Source organism: Rosa chinensis, chromosome 5 (assembly GCF_002994745.2).
Source record: "Rosa chinensis cultivar Old Blush chromosome 5, RchiOBHm-V2, whole genome shotgun sequence".
Taxonomy (NCBI): Eukaryota; Viridiplantae; Streptophyta; class Magnoliopsida; order Rosales; family Rosaceae; genus Rosa; species Rosa chinensis.
Window position 1 is genome coordinate 62,959,886 of NC_037092.1, and position 16,390 is coordinate 62,976,275.

At 38.3% G+C, this 16,390-nt stretch overlaps 2 long non-coding RNA genes across 2 annotated transcripts; both read right to left on the reverse strand.

Annotated features, from left to right (window-relative positions):
- Positions 1-9,104: 9,104 nt before the first annotated feature.
- On the reverse strand, positions 9,105-10,679 carry LOC112167495. Its single transcript, XR_002923795.2, has 4 exons — positions 10,535-10,679; positions 10,299-10,389; positions 10,041-10,096; positions 9,105-9,222 (listed from the first exon to the last, which is right to left on the reverse strand). It is a non-coding gene; the product is annotated as an uncharacterized LOC112167495 (long non-coding RNA).
- A 740-nt stretch (positions 10,680-11,419) lies between these two features.
- LOC112202146 lies at positions 11,420-12,931 on the reverse strand. The gene is made up of 3 exons (XR_002937130.2): positions 12,031-12,931; positions 11,800-11,896; positions 11,420-11,717 (listed from the first exon to the last, which is right to left on the reverse strand). It is a non-coding gene; the product is annotated as an uncharacterized LOC112202146 (long non-coding RNA).
- Between the last annotated feature and the right edge of the window lie 3,459 nt (positions 12,932-16,390).

The following is a 16,390-nucleotide window of genomic DNA, read 5'->3' on the forward strand; positions in this document are numbered from 1 at the left end:
TTTAAGAAAATGAGTTTTTAAGTATATAAAAAAATGAATTTCTCGATTTTTACTATGTGTGAACTATAGTTGGTATTAGTAGTCATTCCTGTGTGGGTGACTACGTATATATATATTTACGTGGAATATATATATTGGTTGATATGGCATTAGGTGAAGTATTGATTTGATTGATTGATTTATCATGCCGAACATTTCTCTTGAAGATATAAATTATCATACATTGTTGAGTTGATGTTGATAAAGAGTAATTGAGTAAAGTGTGATCCTTTCATTTATTGTCCATGAGAGACTTGAATCATTATTGATTGTGTTGTCGATTTGTATGACTTGATTGATTCATGATTTGGGGAATTTATTAAGCATGTGGGATTCGATTTTGATGATGGCTAGGAGACGAGAACATATTATTTGGAATTGGTTTTGCTATTTGTTGAGGTTGTGGGAGGCGAGGAAACAATATTATATGACGATCTGTGTGAATACCTGTGTGGTGACTGATAGCTAGAAGAAGACGAAGCAAGAAAATGAAGCAAAATGTATTTCAGAGTCTAATAAAAGTACAAGAGGTCATCAGGTATTTATAGCAGTGAGCTGAACCCATAGATGACTTGCACAAGAACACGTGTCAAGCATCCAACACTCATTACATAACAATCACACAAGCTGAGCTAACAAACTAGTAACAGACTTAGTACAATTAACAAAGCTAATTAAGAAGACGAGGTTAACTAATTAACCCTAATTAGTAACTAATTAACTATATAATCCTAACACCCCTCCTCAGCTTGATGGGGAGGAAGTAGCATCAAGCTGGAGCATAAGTATGAGTGTTGAGGTGAGCAAAGGCCTTTAGTGAATAGATCAGCCAGTTGATCTTTGGAGGTGACAAACTGAAGCTGGAGAGAGCCAGCCTTGACCTGATTTCTGGTGAAGTGAACATCTACTTCAATATGCTTGAGTTTAGAGTGATAGACTGGATTGGTAGCCAATGCAAGAGCAGAGATATTGTCACAGTGAAGAACTGGGACATCAGCCAAAGTGACATGAAGATCACGAAAAAGATGTAAGAGCCACAAAATCTCAGAAGTTGTATCTGCCATACTCCGGTATTCTGCTTCAGTGGAAGAACGAGACACAGCAGTCTGCTTTTTGCTACACCAGGAGATTGGGGCATCATGGAACAAAAGAACAAACCCAGTGGTGGATTTCCTATCATTGGGGTCACCAGCCCAATCTGCATCACAAAAAGCTCGAAGATAAGGCAAGCTACTGTTGGGAGAACCCCTCCTAAAATATATGCCTTGATGCATGGTGTGCTTAACATAACGAAGTATCCTTCTAGCAGCATGAAGATGAACATCAGTAGGACAATGCAAGAACTGACAAACTGAATTAACAGCATAAGTGATATTTGGCCTTGTGAAGGTAAGATACTGAAGACAGCCAACCAAACTTCGAAACTGAGTAATATCATGTGACTGTAAGGGAATACCAACATTCTTCAAAAGTTTAAGACCTGACTTGCAAGGTGTAGCATGGGAATGACAGTCATCTAGGCCAGACTTATGCAACAAATCTCGAGCATATTTCTGTTGTGTAACAAACAAACCATTTGGCAGATACTCAATCTCCAGTCCAAGAAAGAAATGTAGTTTGCCCAAATCTTTCATATCAAACTCACTCTGAAGGGCAAGTTTAGTTGAAGTGATAAGAGATTCACAATTACCAGTGATGATAATGTCATCTACATATAGTAGAAGAAACACATAGTCTGTGTGACACTGTTTGACAAAGAGACTTGGATCAGCATATGAAGTAGAGAAGCCAATATCAGGTAAAAAATTGGTGAACCTTTCATTCCAGGCCCTAGGAGCTTGCTTCAGGCCATAGAGAGACTTATGTAGCTTGCAGACAAGCCTGGGAGCAGAAGGATCAACAAAACCACCAGGTTGAGTCATGTAGACTTCTTCACTCAACAATCCATGTAAGAATGCATTCTTGACATCCATTTGATGAAGAGTCCATGCATGATGAGCAGCAAGACAAAGAATAAGTCTTACAGTAGTGTGTCTAACCACAGGTGAGAATGTTTCATCATAATCTACTCCATATTCCTGACTAAACCCTCGAGCTACAAGTCTGGCTTTATGTCTAGCAATGGAGCCATCAGCATTTCTTTTAACTTTGAAGAGCCATTTGCAAGAAACAAGGTTTTTGTTGGCAGGTAATGGAACAAGAGACCAAGTATTCTGCTGCATAAGTGCATTATACTCTTCATCCATAGCATGTTTCCATTCAGGAATTTTAAGTGCCTCTTTGTAATTGGAAGGCTCAGTAGCACTGGGGTCTAGACTGAGATGTGTAAGAAGAGCTGTAAAACATTTCTTCTTTTGGATCCCTCTCTTACTTCGAGTGAGCATAGAATGAGAATTACTTACAGAGGGTGAGATGCCATCAACAGGATGAAGAATATTAGATTCAGAAACTTGAGCTGAGGGATTATAGTTGGAGTCACAGTTGAGAATCATAGAAATGTGACCATTACCAGGTTCAGCAGACACAGATATAACACCATCACTTTCAGCAAATTGAATGCAAGTATTAGCCAGAGGTTCAAATGCATTGTGTGAAGAAGAATTAGCATTAGATGGTGATGCGAGAATAACATCAGGATCATTGTCAACAAAGTCACATGCAGCACTAACAACAGGAGACTCAGAAATCTCATTGTCACAGGTTGGTTCAACAATATGTAGAGAATTAGAAGGATGATCACCTGTATGAACATGTGGAGATGATGGTGAAGAAGAGAGAACAGGTGTAGGCATAATGTGCTGAGTATGAGACTGATTTTGAGTCAAGCAAGTATCTACTGGAACATTTTGGGGTGCTTGAGCATGAGTGGAGCTGAACTGATCAAATACCGAGTCAATCCCATTTTTCTTATGCAGAACTTTAGTGTTACAACCAGCATAAGGGAAAGAGTTTTCTTCAAAGAACACATGCCTTGAAATTATATATTTTTTAAGGGATGGGCTGTAACAAATATAGCCTTTATATCCTGCTGCAAAACCAATGAACACACATCTGACAGTCTTAGGTTGAAGTTTGTTTGATCTATAAGGGGCCATAAGTGGATAGCAGGAGCAGCCAAACACTCGAAGCATAACAACATTAGGCACAGACTGATACAACACTTCATAAGGGGATTTCATAAGAAGAACAGATGTAGGCATCCTGTTGATCAAGAAGGCAGCAGTAGCACAAGCATGAAACCAAAAATGGTTGGGAAGAGATGCATGCTGAAGAAGTGTGACTGCAGTTTCTCTAATGTGTCTATTTTTCCTTTCTGCTATGCCATTTTGTTCTGGAGTGTAAGGGCAAGATATTTGATGAATGATACCTGACTGTGCTAGGAATCCCTTGAACTGATTACTTGTGTATTCACCACCACCATCACTTCTTAGAGCTTTTATTGAAGTATTGAACTGAGTTTGTACAATTGCACATAGAGATTTGAAGTAACCCAAGACTTCATTTTTATTTTTCATTGGAAACATCCAAGTGAACCTTGTACAATCATCAATGAACAATACAAAGTATTTGTAGCCATCTAGGGATAGATGAGGAGCAGGGCCCCAAACATCAGAGTGTACAAGTGCAAAGGGTGAGCTACATCTAGACTGAGAACTAGGAAAAGGGAGTTTTTGAAATTTGCCTAACAAACATGGCTCACATACTGCACTATCATTCTCAATAGAAGAGTGTACTATACTAGACTTCTCAAGCATGACCTTTATCACTTCATTGGTGGGATGACCAAGTCTCTGATGCCACAATGACTGCTTGATTTTCTGACCAATATAAGCTGAATGGTGAGGTGCAGATGTAGCCTTATTCTGTGACTGAAGATTATTGAGACCGGTTGAAGAATGAGAAGTAACTGAAGTAGTTGCTGCAGTTTTTGGTAGATCAAATGGTATAGGATATAGCCCTTGCTTACTCAGTCCCTGGTATAAAATTTTGCCCTGCACCTTGTCCTGTATGATACACATAAATTCATCAAACCAAACAGAGAAATTGTTCTGTTTGCACAATTGATAAATGGAAAGTAAGTGTGCAGCAAGTTCAGGAATTAACAGAACATTGTTAAGTTTAAGTAATCCCAGCATTGCATCACCAGAATGTGTGATATGGAGCTGTTTACCATTACCAATCTGGACCCCATCATTGGTTGGATATGAAGTGATGTTATTGAGGAGTTGCAGGTTATTGGTCATATGGTTTGTTGCTCCTGTGTCAGCAAGCCAGTATTGTGGTGCAAGATTGGTAGCAGCAAGCATTGCAGTAGCATTGGCATTGACATTGTCAGCTTCAGAGTCACTTTGCTGTCCAGGAAAACCAATGATAAAATAACATCTATCAGCAGTGTGTCCAGGCTTTCCACAATATTGACAGCCACCTTGAGTGATCACATTGTTGCCTTGATGAGCATTGGGAAGAGACCTACATGTTTTGGCACTATGACCTACTTTGTTGCACCATTGACATGTAATAGAATTGCCATTGTTAGCAATGTTCCTGAATCCTCCATTTTGATTGTTAAAGCTTCCATATTGCTGATTGCCTCTCCCAAAGTTGTTTCCATTGCCCCTTCCACCATTGTTGTTTAGTCTGCCATTTCCTCTGCCAGCATAGAAGCCAGCAAATGCAGGAGATGAGTTGAACACAGGAACAGATGGAATGGATGTGAAGCCATAAGGCATGGCAGGGATTGAAACATAGGGATTCTGAGCAGAGATTGGATAAGTAGGCAAGTGAGAGACTGAAAAGCCAGGTGGAACAGCTGGGGCAGGAGAGAGAATGCCTTGAGTAGCATAGCTTGTAGCAGCAGAAGGCTGCACAGATGTAAAAGGCATAGTATGTTGCACAGATGTAGAAGGCTGCACAACTTGATTCTGCACAGAAGTTTGAACTTGAGGTTGTATGAGTGAGGTTGACTGCAATTGAGCTTGAGACTGTGAAGTAGGGAGTAAAGGATTGGTGCATGATGAATTAGCAGTAGATGTGGAGGCAGCCTGAGTGTTGAGAGCATTGAAATTACAGTTGGCAAGCATAGCAGTAAGTAGGCTTTGAATACCAGGAACTTCATTGCTAATGTCCATTTCAGCAGCTTTAAGTAAGGTCTTTAATTGGCTCAAGGGAGAACAAGTGAACTGAGCTCTTATAACAGTTTTGATGGCTGCAAACTCTGAGGGAAGACCATTAAGTACAGTCACCACAATGTCTTCATCATCAATTATCACACCAACAGTTTCAAGGGCATCTTTAGCTGCTTTTATCTTATCAAGATATGTCTCAATATCATCAGATCCTTTCTTGACATTCTGAAGATTAGATTTCAGTTGCAAAATGTTTTGCTTATTTGCATCAGCAAATTTCAACCTCAGTCTGATCCATAAATCTTGAGCAGATTTGCTTCCAACCGCACAATTCATAGCAACAGCACTAAGAGTTTGACCAATCATATTAACAATGCTTTGATCCTGTGTCTTCCAGGTGATGTAATCAGCTGAAGTAGTGCTTGTGGTGCCATCAGTGGAAAGGACATACTGAGGAGGGCAAGGAGTAGAGCCATCTACAAAACCAAAGAGATTTTGGCCACGAAGGAAGGATTCCATCCTAAACAACCAGGTAGGGTAATTTGATTCATCGAGTAGAATATTAGGAAGGTAAACTGTGGTTTGAGTGGTGTGAGACAAGTTTTGAGGTGTGGAAGCAGTCATGATTCTAGGTTGATTATGTTGGAATGAGCTAGGGTTTCAAGTATTGCAGATCTAGGATTTGAGCTAGAGATTTTCTTGTAGAACTTATGTAGATCAGAAAATCAAGGCACAATTTCAACAGATTTGCAGGCTATGACTGTAAACTAGGGTTTGAGAGCCAAAAAGATTGAAGAACTAGACAATTCTTGATGCTTCTTTTGAGTAAATCCAACTCAAAACAGATCAAAATCAAAAACCAAAGCTTCGATTCAAGTAGTGAGAATCAATTATCACATAAACTTCTTCAAGTCAAATAATAACCTCAGATCAAAGTTGACGAAGATGATGAAGACTTATCTGAGTTGCAGAGCAGAAATCAAAGTAGAATAGTAGAAGATCTTGCATATTTGTATGTGAGTCTTTGAAGAATTGAAGTGCTCCAAGGTCGCAGCCGAGCTTTGATACCATGATAGCTAGAAGAAGACGAAGCAAGAAAATGAAGCAAAATGTATTTCAGAGTCTAATAAAAGTACAAGAGGTCATCAGGTATTTATAGCAGTGAGCTGAACCCATAGATGACTTGCACAAGAACACGTGTCAAGCATCCAACACTCATTACATAACAATCACACAAGCTGAGCTAACAAACTAGTAACAGACTTAGTACAATTAACAAAGCTAATTAAGAAGACGAGGTTAACTAATTAACCCTAATTAGTAACTAATTAACTATATAATCCTAACAGTGACTAGTGTGAGGGTATGTGATCGGATGCCATAACCCTAGGCGGGTGACGGGTTACAATTAAGGTGAGTATATTGGATGCCATAACCCTACATGGTGACGGGCTACAATTGAGTAAGTAAGTCGGACGCCATAACCCTAGGCGGGTGACGGGCTACGATTAAGGAGAGTATTGGATGCCATAACCCTACGCGGTGACGGGCTACAATTAAGTAAGTAAGTCGGACGCCATAACCCTAGGCGGGTGACAGGCTACGATTGAGGAGAGTATTGGATGCCATAACCCTAGGCGGTGACAGGCTACGATTGAAACGAGTTATTTTGTGAGATTGTGTATTCAGAATCGAAGGGTGAATTCTTGGTTTTAGCGTGAGTGTTTGATTTATTTATATATATATCTATTTCCTTTTTCATTTCTATCATGTGATTTCTTTATCTACTTTCTTCTTCATTTCATTCGTTTGATTTTAATGTAATCTCCTGAACTAAACTATATGCAAGGATTACTATGATTTCTTTTGTTTGTTTAATGTGATCTCCTGAACTAAGTTTCTATGCAGGGATTATTATGATTTTTATTGATTGTTTGAATGTGATCTCCTAACACTATGCCAAAAACATTATCAGACGACAGATGGAAACCGTTGTGGGATATGGAGAGCCACCGTTGTAGACCGAGCCGCTGTCTGATGAAAATTCAGACAACGGTGGAACACAGTTGTCTGATAAACATACAGACAACGTGTATGTGTTAAACGTGTTGTGTGATACTCGACAGATGGCTCGGCAGGTGCCATGCGCAGCTGCTGTGCAGCTGCGGTGCTGCCTTCAGACAACAGAACTTGTTTAAGTCCGTTGTTTGTTAGGCTTTTCAGACAACGGAGCTCTAGTGTTTTCTGTTGTGTGAGAGTTAATTACAAGACTTTACTTTTTCAAAGAACCATTGTCTGATGTATGAGAAATATGTTGTATGATCAAATGGAAATAAAATTTGATGCAAACCATCAAATGAACTAACAGTACTTTAACCCATACTTTAAACTTCAAAATACATTGGATCCACCAAGATATATACATTCGTATTAGTCATTGTTCCACAAAGTCATGAATCAGTGACACTTTATTGTCTTACATTGCATCAGAGACAAACACATAAGTGTGCTAGAAATGGATACAGTGATTATTGGACTATTTATGATTGCTTGCCCACTTCGCCCACTACTAATGCTTGCTCCTGCTGCCCCTCTTTTCTTTCTTCTACTTCTGCCACCACTGATGTAATATGCCTGCTCCTGCTGCTCCTCTCTTCTTTATTCTACTTCTGCCACCACTGATGTAATGTTAGTTAACAAGCCAACGGAAGGAAACCTTTAAAAAATTGACTTGAGAGAATAAATTAACTTCTTTGCAATTGAATAATCTACAACCACAAACAAAAAACAACAACTTATTTCAAGAGGCAGCATGCAATATTTCCACATCAAAAGCCACACTACACATGAGTTGCTACAAGCAAGAAGTTGCAGAAAAAGAAAAAAGAAAAAGACTTGCATCTACATCTCTTAATGCAAGCCCCACTTTGGAAGGCAGGTGATCTTTCAAAACACAAACTATGGGGGAATCAGTTTAGTAGCTTTAACATTTGAATATTCACATTGCTGCACAATATTCCTGAAACAATAATTTAAAGAGGCTAAGAGTACATGACTACAATATTTGCAAAATAGTATGAAAGAAATTACAAGCTAATAACCAATGTAGAATATATTAGACTTCAAACTCTGAACAGACATATCAAGAAGGACGCAAGTACGCATTTGATTTCAACAGTATGAACTTGCTTGCATGAGTTGTATTGATGGGATACCCACCGAAAGCAGAACCAGCCTGCAATGTTTATTTCTTCTTTCTTCAAGGAATTGGTATATCCTTGCTAGACCATGTATAAGCAAGATTGGAACATGTGATACAAACAAATCAATCTACAATTTATCGGCAAAGCAGAACACATAAACAATGAACATCATCAAAGCTAATTTACAGTTATTTGGAATACGTCTATCTAATTCTAATGTATAGAAAACCTTATGATGAACATTATTGCTCATAACATAATAACTATTTTCAACTCTTTAATATCTGAATTTATGCTCCCTACATCATAAACCAAAGGGAAACAAAAATTTCAGTAATCCATTAAAAACAGAGATTAGTAGTATGTATAAAAGCCTAGCTATATGTAATTTCATGACTATACTTACATGGCTATGATGACCAAATGTAGTACAGACAGGTCTTCTTGAAGGTAGTTGCTGGTGTTGTGTTCTCTGCAAATTGCCAGATTAATTGGATTGATTAGATGAATCAAAAGTTACATAACTATTAAAAAGAGAGCAAAGTATACTTCAGTAATGAAGATTGGCATTAACCGGTGATCCTGTAAAAGTGCTTCATGTGCTTGATAGTAAAACTTAGTCTAGAATACCGAATATATGGAAGTTAATATAAAAGAGATCAAATAAAAGTATGATTTTTCAATGATACTGTATCTGAATGACATAATGAAAGTTAGTATGGCTTCCTTTGATATTGTTTCAATTTGAGGCTTGTGAAAACTGCAAGTGCAGGTGGCCGTGTTGTCCTGATAGCCTCAATATCAAGACTGCATGAAATATCCCCCCCCACAATGTCACCAGTATATCTTCTTTCCTGCATTTTTAGATTTAAACAGTTGTCAACATAACCATACCACATTCAAATACAAACAAAAAAGGACGATGAAAACAGGCAAAGATAATTAAGGTCACCTCAGAGATACAGATAATAGAAAATAAAAACTCAACCAAACCCTTCTTATTAGGCAGTATGAAAAAAAAATGGTCATTTTCAAGTTACTTGATCATGAACTATCTGATTTTGATGTCAAAGTTGGTATATATTGACTGAGCTCTCACTAATGAGCATGATATAAGTCCTATTTGCGTGTGTATACACTGACTAATATTGATTGTCTAATAACGTCTTTCAATACGAATATGCTTCTCACCCTTTACCATCCGATATAAATTACGAAGATGCACAGCAGATACTGATCAATTTTCAAGGGACGAATTCAGGAGTTATTAGTATTTTCTCTGATATATATATATACATATATATATATATATATGAATATATGCACAACAACACTGATCAGTTTCAATTCAAGATACACAGCACATTAACTGATCAGTTTTCTTACATTTCAGAATGATGTTATTGGATCACAATGGAAATTACACACCAATCTCCATAGCAACTTAGACATGAGCAGCATTAAGAACAACAAAAAAAACAAAAGAGAAAGAAGCCATGCGTACTTTGCTTAAACAAAATCTGTCACTTAGCCACTCCTAATTGCTCATACAAACCCATTCTTTTTGTATCACTTATCTAGATATGGAACAGAAACAAAATAAGCCAAAGAAGGCAGAAACAGGGGAAAAAAATTAACAAAGAAAGAAAGAAGGGAGAGCAAGTTTTGTCACCCTATCGGTTTGGGCTCCTTAATTTTTGGTCCTCATTTCCTCCATTCCCTCATAATCTGCATAGGAATAACCAAAAGCTCTTTAAAGGTCAAGAACCAAGAGCCAAAACCTCACTTAATAAATAGTGAATAGAACATGTATCCTACTTTTCCTGTCTTAATAACAACCACATAAGCAAAACACATCTAGCTAGAGGCACAAACTAATACGTGATAACAGCAAAATTAAGAGAGAGAGAGAGAGGAAAAAAAAACATACTGTATGAATTTATTTCCTTCTTTTAGTTTTTCTTGCTGAAATGATAGAGAAACACCATATCTCCACCCGCACAAAATGCCTTGCCACTGCCCTTCAAAATTTAAAACCACTTTTTATAAGTCACCACTTGTGTAATCAAAACCAAGCAATATCACCTATAGTATGGGACAAAAGAATGGTAGCCCATGTTAAAGAACCAAATTAGTGGCAACGGGGAGAAAAAGAAACACAATTACCTTCAATGCAATAAAACCGACATCCGGATTATCTTCCCAACTTCTGTACAGCTTCTGCCAATCTAGCCCCTATAAAATCACCACAAACTACTCAATAATGGGTGTTATCCAAAATCCCAAACCAAACAATAGAAACTAAGTGCAGCAAACAACTAATGGCCCGGACGATAAAGGTCAAACGGACAAATTGGAATAAGATAACAACTACAATACAAAGTTCCAGAAAATGAAACAACAAACTCACTAATAAATATACTTCTTTGTATTTTCAGTGTCACTAATAGACATACTTCTCAATAGATTCACTACTGCATATATCCATTTATTTCAATCCCAATTAAGTTTTAGCAAGTCAGTAAGAGTCATTTCATACACCCAATATGAACAGTAAAATGAATAGTGCAGGCCGTTTAGTATATAGTAAATTACCAAAAATCCCTCATAATCAAGCATATGACCAAGTCAAAATCGTTATCCAGCAAAATACTCAAACCTATTCCTTCCTTTCATTATTATCAATTCCCAGTTGCAAACCAAACCAATCAAAACCAAAAAGTCAAGACCTCCATAAAAATTTGACAAAAACAAACAAATAATTCCACAATATAACCAAATTTCACATACATCGTCAATAAAGATTCTCACGCTAACACCATACCGCCAGATCTGTAATCACATCCAAAAATTAAATACCATAATAATGCAGAACGCTAAAAGAGAAAACAATGTTTGGATTCCCAGAAAAATTCCAAAATGCAGCAAAAGAAAAAATAGGTGGATCAAACTAACAAAAGGTGCAAGCTTAACTCCAATATATACCAATTCAGCCAATTTCAATTCTTTCTTCACCAATATATACCGAGCTTCCGCTCTCATACTATTCACTAGCTTCTCCAAACGTTCCAACTCCCCACATTCATTCCGGGGAACATATAGGAAAATAAAAGGTGAACATTCAGAACTAAGGCCAAATGGTTTCAGAGAACTATAAACGCAAAAAGATAACTCTCAATTGCTTAAACTAAGAAGCTCAAAAGACCTTTACCTCTCTCTGGTTTTGCTTTCGCTTTTCGTTTTGCTTCTCTTAGATTTCACTCTAGATTTGGGGATCAAATGGCGCTTCAGTTGTGCCCCATCTTTGATTCCGAGTTCTGTCAGCATTCAATCTTTTCCATCAGGTGACCTGCAGTTGACAAAAAAAAAAAAAAACAGTAAAATTTAAGAAAGATCATGACAGATGTATCAAGTATGAGTCTGGACCAAACCTAAATCACATTGCTCAAGCATATACAGAACACCCATCAAAAATGCCTCTCTTCCCTCTGCTGGTAAAGCTTGTGTTTATACATAAGCCTCTGAAACCTTCACCAAAATTACCCAAACAGAAAATTACACCAATCGAAATCAACGCTTAAAAACCATAACAAAATTACACCAATCGAAATCAACGCTTAAAAACCATAACCCTAAGTGAAGAACAAGCAATTCCAACTTACAGAGTCTGAGCATCGGTGGTGAGGCCGGAGAGGCAGAGGAAGAGCCTATCGCTGACTCTGTAAATCTTCGAATTAAGGGACACAGTCAGAGCATTTGGCCTTCTTCTCTCCTTCAGCACCGCCGAACTCATCACTACCGCTTCTTCTTTCTAGTCTTGACTAGTGTGAATCGGAATCGAAAGTCAGGAAATTTCAGAGCCGACAACGTCGATTCAGGGTGCAACTGAGCCGTCATCATCGTGGTTGTGTTAGGTTAACCGACAAAGCTGGAAGCAGCGAACATAAGCTGGTTGATCTCCGTCGGAGGCGGCGAAAGGTGGAGAGGGAGCTCGAGTTTGTCGTCGAAAGGATTCAGAGCTTCATCAATTTCTTCAACTTTGTTGGGGTCTAGGTTTCTTCGGCTCTCTCGGAGCTTTAGATTCCGCCGGAGAATGGAGGAGGAAGGATTGTGATGGTGAAGAGGAGGAGGAGCGAATTTGGGGAGGAGGAGGTCGATGGGTTAAGAATGAAAATTAGGGTTTGAGCACGCTTTCTCTCGGGGTCGGGTCTAATTTTTTTTCGGAGTGTGAAAGTTTCGTTCCCCGCTCTTATTGAATCTTCTTGCTTGAGCGCCGCCGTCTTGGATGCACCAGCGACTAACTCGTGAGATCTATTAGAGGTTTCGAAGACCCAGCCTTCACATTCCTTGATGAGCTTCTTCTTTCCAGTATGCAGAATCAGCAGATCGAAGAACATCCTAATTTTTTCAGTATGAAGAACCCTAATCTCAAGTCGAGATAGCAAAGAGAGGAGAATTACACGCCTCTTCAAATTCAAAAATCAGAAATCGAAGAAAAGAGGGGTTAGGGTTTGCGACTCAAAGAACCGCAGAGAGGGGAGTGAAATCAGAGAGAGAGGAAGTGTGGAAATTTCTTTTGCTGAAATATATGTATCTAGAAGAAGATGGGTTTCAAGAAGAAGATGGGTTTGATTCTTTTAAGAGAAGAAGACGGGTTCCACTTTCAGAAGCTAGAAGAAGATGGGTTTTACGGCTTTTCGCAAAGACTAGCTAAGTGGGAGACAGTGTGGCCGTGTGGGAGACATAAATGAATTTTGGTTTGTATAATCAAGTCAGACAACACATAAATGAATTTTGGTTGTATGATGGTCTATACTTGAAACTTAGGGACGACCTAACAAGCAAATCTCCCGCCTAGTGCAAATCACATACAAACGCACTTCTCCCGCCTAGGATTGTCATCTCGCATTCACACAACAAAAATAGGTCATTCTGTTGTAGGAGCTTACATTCATGTACCAGCATTTCACCCAAAAATTGGTCTTTTTGGGGCTAATCACTCTCATTTTGGAGTACATATGATTTTCTTCCAAACTTGCACAACGGAAACAAAAAAATGCGTTGTATGTTATTTTGCAACTTACTCTCATACAACATATACAACAATACTGTTGTGCAAGGTGAGTCAAAATTTCGACCAAAATTTGAGCAAGGTGAGGGGGAATTTTTTTTTACATTCAGACAACAGACAAATCCTTAAAACTGTTGTACAATCATCTTGGACCCAAAAAAATTGATGTACGACCTCCTTATACAACGCCAATCTCATTAAACCTGTTGTGTGAAGCAGTTTCAGTTATCACACAACGGAAATTTTTTTTCGTTGTCTAAAAAGTGTAGTGTGATGCAGTTTTTGGCATAGTGTAAACTAGTTTCTATGCAGGGATTACTGATTTTGTTTAATTCTTATTGTGTGTACGGTTTTGGGTTGTGATCCGTAGCGATCGTGAAATGAGTTGAGATGTCATGATTTTGGCAAATGCTTTATGTTGAGGGGAGTGAGTGTGTTTTTGTGGTTGTGCTGTTGAGGCAAATGATTAGTGATCTGATAGATTGTGGGGACGTAGAGTGTTTAACATATTTGGAGTTATTTGTGTAATTGGAGTTTGTGGGAAAAGAAATCAAATGAATTGAGAGATAGAGCATGTGGGTTTTAGTTGGGTTGAAATTATTAAGCATGTTATTGATTGATATGAACTCGACGTTTTTGTTGTGATAATTGCAAATTGATTTTGTTAGACTGAGATAGTGAAAGCATGTTTTTGTGGAATTAAATGTTAATGCTTTAATTGTCTCATGAACTGAGGAATTATAAGCATGCGTGACGTGAGTCACTTTAATTGAGTTTACTCATATGGGCTTGAAAGCTTACCGGGTTTGTGGTTTGCAATCCCGGTGCACTATTTCTATGGTGTAGGGTTATTGTGCAAGTTAGAATATCGAGTGATCGTTATCGAAGCTGAGGTGGACTTTCCGTCACGTGGGTGTGGAAGGGCGCTTATACTTGTAGTCTTCCGCTATGTAGTGAGTTGGTGAGTGTGGTTACATGTTGAATTTACATTCAGTTTAATTTGTAAGCTCAGTTGTTTAGTTCCTTAATTTAAATAAAAATATTTTCTATGTGTTTCCTTGGGTGTTTTCGCATTTCGGATTTGAATTACTGTATTCAAAATTCAGGGCGTGACATGGATGCACATTATCAATGTCCGGGCTACCATCGTAGCCATTTCCACGAGACCATTTAGGTGTGTTAATGGGAATACGATGTCCAACATCAGTCCCAATACAATAATCATCGAAAGACTTCGATGTAAACTCTCTAGCAATGTCAAATCCAATTGACTGAATAGGATGATCCGGGGAGTGAGCCCGTTGTCATATGATATGTTCTAGGAGTGTAGCATAAGCAGCATTACAAGTGGACAATGGCACAACACGTGACCAGCGTGTTTGCTTGTCACCCAATATCATGAGATATTTAAACGTCCGCAAGTTAGTTGAATTAGTCCACAAAATCCCCACGGACTCTATGTAAGAACAGAATGAGTATTTTCATATCCTTTGCATCAGTGTTCTGAAACTCAGCCGCCTAGGCGTTGGGCGGCGGCTCTCCGATTCGATTATGGTCAAATTGGCAAGGTTGGACTGGAATAGGTTCGGCGGCCGCCTACGTTGCCTGGGCGGTCAATTAGTCGCCCGGGCGGGAGGTGGTTAGGCACTAAGTAGCCCGTCTAGGCGGATTTCAGTTCTTATATGTTTTTTTTTTCCCTTCGACCTGCTTTTCTATGCAATTGCGAGACACGATCTGCATCTCTCTCAATCCAAAATTGAAGTCAGCCTCTCTCAATCGACCACCATAGTGACCGCGACTTCGCCGTCAACCACTGCGTGCCCCTCTTTCTCTCTCTCTCGACCGCCTGACTTCCCAATCTGATTATGAGGCTCAGAACTTCATCTCCAATATTGCTTTTCTCTCTCTCTTAATCTTTAGCCTTTGTCTCTGTCTCTCCTTGTTATTAAGTTTTCAATCAAATTTAGTTCTTCGTTCTTTGAATGGGTCTATTGATTGGATTAATTGATTGGGTCTTCTGAAATTATTATTTCTTAATTGATTGGGTATATGAAATCTCTGTTTGGCTTGCTGTAGTTGCAGATTGTTTGGAATTGAATCGAGTGATGTTTCGTTAATGCAATTGCTGGTTTTTTTAATGTTTATTAAAACAATTGCTGATTGCTTGGAAAATTCAGTGGATGATTTTTTCATGGGGGAGAAAATCTTGTAGATTATCCAAACGTAGAAAATAGTGGTGTTGAGTGCATTGTGTGCTTTGATCTTGTTTGAACTCAAAGTTGCAGACTTTGTTTCTAACTTCCTATATATTCCAATTTTCTAAGTGAACAAGTTTACTATGTAGCATTGTGGTATTTTGTTGTTTATGTTCTTATCTTCATTTTCATTAAACTGGTTCAGACTGGGAGTTCATTCTATGAGTCTGGGAAAAAAGTGGAAATTGGGTTGCTTAGCGAGGTTGATAGATTCTCCGGTTATAAAGAGTTTGCCACTTAAATGAAGTTCTATATAGAACTATAGATACGTTTTCTATTGCTCTTAATAATGTCAAGACTCTTATATACTTACTCATAAAGAATGTTCCTTTAGAATACTTACAGTACGCCTTCCAGCCTTCCATAATTGTCATGAACTCATGGTATTACTTTCAAGTATTTATATATATTCTTCAAGATATAAATAAATGCTATAAAAATAAAAATAAAAAGTATATATATAAAACCGCATGGTATTACTTTCAAGTATTTATATATATCCTTCAAGATATAAATAAATGCTATAAAAATCAAATTAAAAGTAAAAAATATAAAATCGTCTAGGCGTCTGTGCGCTAGTCCCCTAGTCATCACCCGACTAGCGCCTAGCGATTTTTCGAACCTTGCTTTGCATAGGACGGTCTCAGTCGTAATTTCCCTAAGGAACGGGCTTTGTAAAATGAGCGAGAGGCCTTT